Source organism: Muntiacus reevesi, chromosome 13 (genome assembly GCF_963930625.1).
Source record: "Muntiacus reevesi chromosome 13, mMunRee1.1, whole genome shotgun sequence".
Taxonomy (NCBI): Eukaryota; Metazoa; Chordata; class Mammalia; order Artiodactyla; family Cervidae; genus Muntiacus; species Muntiacus reevesi.
This window is the reverse complement of record NC_089261.1, coordinates 2,867,147-2,870,599: the sequence shown is the minus strand read 5'-3', so window position 1 is coordinate 2,870,599 and position 3,453 is coordinate 2,867,147. Positions and strand designations below refer to the sequence as shown.

Genomic DNA, 3,453 nt, shown 5'->3' with positions numbered 1-3,453 from the left:
AATTAAAAGAAAATATGACACCATAAGCAGGAGGGACAACAAATGATTTGGCAATCATGGCTGCTAAGGCAGCTGACACTGCAAATTGCCAAAATGTATCTCCACACCAGCCATCCATCTTGAAAGATTGGAAACAACTGTAGGGGTTAAACCTCACTTCAATGTCTTTATTCTTGGAATTCTTAGATCATAAATGAAATATTTAAGAAAGCCCTTTCCCCACCTCTCCAGGAATGCTTCTTGTATCACTGGAAATCCTTAAAAGACTTAAATCTAGACTCTGGATTTATCTAAGCAAATCATTTTGAGTGGAATTTGAACTTCATCTTTAATAAATCAAACAATTCTGGGGATTAATAGGTAGTTCCTTAAATGTCCTTGCATTTCATATCTCTGTGTTCCATTCTGGAGGGTCTTACAATTAATTTCATTTATTTAAGGGTTGTTGGTTTACTGGGAAGTGAGTTACAATCTTATCATCTAACTTGTATGCAACTTCAACTCTGATTTCCATAAATATGTACAAAATATCAAAATTTTTGGGTACCAATGCAGTAAATCCATTAATCATATGAGAATATTTAATCAAAACAAGGTCCAACCAGACTGATCTTTCCCTTCCTGTAGTTACACCAAACTCTCTATCCCTTGTTTGTAATAATTCTCCAATTTCATTGTCTTGCTCTCTAGGAAAGGGACCAATCCCAGCTCTAGTTGTATAAGCTTTGACAACTCCATACACTTCTCCAACATTTTAAGGGGGCATACCCAAGTCAGTACAAACACCGCCAACTGTACAGCTCAAAGAGGTTATGAAAGGAGAAATTTCAAAATCAGTATCTAGCAGTTCTGCATTTGCACCTTCTACCAAGATTTTCTTTGATTGGTCCATGGAAAGCCTCAAATAGGAAGTAAACTCCATATATCTTGCATATACCTTTCCATATAACCCTTGAATTTTTGGAATTCATCTTCAGTGTCTATTTCCAAAGTGGGGTATAGAGATTTGTAGTGGCTAACCAGACCTTGGAACCACTCAGAAAAGCCATCAAAGTCAGAATCAAGATCACAAATCCTAAGTCCACTCTTGTCCTCTTTGGAAGAATGAACGGGGCACATGCCCTTTTTGTGGTACCCCAATTTTTTCCTGCTTGTTCTCCTCTCTGTTGTTCCTGGATACCACCAGCTGTTTGATGAAAATCAAGCACAATATGAGCTCTGGCAGGTATGAGAAGCCTTTGTTCCAGCCTTCCAGACCTTTCCCTTTTTCAATGTTTTTTTTCTACTTTTCAAGCAATCCAGCTAGATGAATTACCACATCGTTTCCAATGAATGCAGTAATATTCAGGCTCCACTGGGAGCTGGAATTATTCCACTGGGTAATTATTCCACTGGGTAAAAGACGACAATCACCCTCCACAGTATCTACAACTGCTCAGGCCAGCGTTATTTCCTCCCCGGCACTGGCACAGAGCGATGGTGTCCTGCACTAGCAGATCCCCCACCTTCCCCTTGCCTTCACTGACCCGCTGCCCACCGAGCACCAGGGTCACCAGGTTCCCTCCAGGCTGCTCCCTGGGGCGGCCTCAGTCGCCTTGGACAAGGAGGATGCCCCCAGGTTGGCCTCGGCAAGGCCCTGGGTCCAGAGACACGAGAAGAGCCTGATGGGGTCGGGGGCGGCTGAGAGTGTGTGAACTGGATTGCTCTGTAAATTTAAGGTTGAGAGTCTAGTATAAAATATAACATATATTTGAAAAAATAACATTGGTAACACTGTCAATTTCTTAACCTGATATTAGAATTTTTCTAATTTTCTAATTTTTCATTTTGTGTAGAGTATTTGAATCAATATTAAATGATAGTAGTTTGTAGTATTCCCTTTTCCTGGTTTGGTTGTCGGTTGTTTCTTTAAACTTGATTGATTGATTGATTGACTGATGGCTGTGCTGGGCCTTCACTGCTCCAGGGCTGTGTTCCTGCTGCGGGGCGGCACAGCCGCTCTTCATTTCACTCAACTGGCTTCTCACTCGGGTGGATTCTCTTGTTGCAGAGCACCTGCTTGGGACGGGGAGCTTCAGCAGTTCTGCTTTCCTGCTGAGTTGCTCTGCAGAATGTGGGAGCTTCCTGGACCTGACACTGAAACCATGTCCCTTTCATCAACAGGCAGATCCGGAAACACAGGAAAACAAGGGAAGTCCTATAAATTTCCCTGTTATGTGTTTTATTTATGGGTTGTATGTAAAACACTTTAACTGCTTTCTCAAAGAGCCACAAATTTTACATCTTTTTCAATGCTTATAAAAATACAAATCAAATGTATGGGAAGCATATAACTCCTGAAATTAGTTAGATATTTACGCTAAATAAGGATCCACTATGTCTCTTTGTGAAATAATTCCACGACAAAATATTCTATTTCTTCTAAGCATCTTCATCTGTTTACTATTTTCCCTACTAGAACAAATGTTGTACTTTCTTAGAGAACTTAGAATTTCATTCCCTTTTTCTGCAAAGATTTTCCACATGTTACCAGCAGGGGGTGGTGTGGGACTGCCCTAGGGTCCTTACACAGCTGCTTAGGGAGCACCACTCAGTCCAAAACCTGGGCTGGGGGCGGGGCCTGTGCTCCTGGAGGGACTCCGCAGTGCGTCCTCTCTGGCTGCAGGGAGCCCTGAGCAGGGACCCGCGAGGTCTCAGCAGGGCCTTCCTCCAGGGGCTGCCGAGGGGGGAGCTCCTCCCTTGCCTACAGTCTGGGCCTGAGCTGAGCTCCATCCAGCCCCAGGGTCAAGGAGGGGCTGGGTGGGCCCTGGGTGGGCCCCATTTGCATGGCAGCCCCTCCTCTCAGAGTCTGGGGGAGAACAGGAGGCCTGGGGCAGCCCAGCGCACTGTGGGGACCAGCGTCCTGTGACCCCGTGGCCTGGACTCCTCTCCTGCTCGTGCCCCTCTCTCTCTGCACAGGTAGTGATGGCCCCGCGCACCAGGGCCCTGTCCCGGCCTGCATCAGCCCCCGGGGCGCAGACTCCGGGAACCTTTCCCGCAGCTCCTACCCCGTTGCCCCCGTGTCTGTGTCTGCAGGCTCCGTCTCCCAGCCTGGGCTGACTCAGCCCGCCTCCCTGTCCGCGTCTCCCGGAGCATCAGCCAGACTCTCCTGCACCCCGAGCAGCGGCTACAGTGGTGGCAGCTTGCCCATAACCTGGTACCAGCAAAAGCCAGGGAGTCCTCCCCGGTACCTCCTGTCCTACAACTCAGACTCCCCAAAGCACCAGGGCTCTGGGTCCCCAGCCGCTTCTCTGGATCCAAAGACGCCTGGGCCAGTGCAGGGCTCCTGCTCGTTTCTGGGCTGCAGCCGGAGGCCGAGGCTGACTATTACTGTGCTGTAGGTTCCCGCAGTGGGTCAGATGACGAAGAAGTGAGATAAAACCCGCTGGGCCACGGACTTTGGCTCTGAGTCTG

The 3,453-nt window shown here is 47.4% G+C and overlaps 1 pseudogene; it reads right to left on the bottom strand.

Annotated features, from left to right (window-relative positions):
* Positions 1 to 427: 427 nt before the first annotated feature.
* On the bottom strand, positions 428 to 2,827 carry LOC136146041 (adenylosuccinate synthetase isozyme 2-like; annotated as a pseudogene).
* Positions 2,828 to 3,453: the final 626 nt, after the last annotated feature.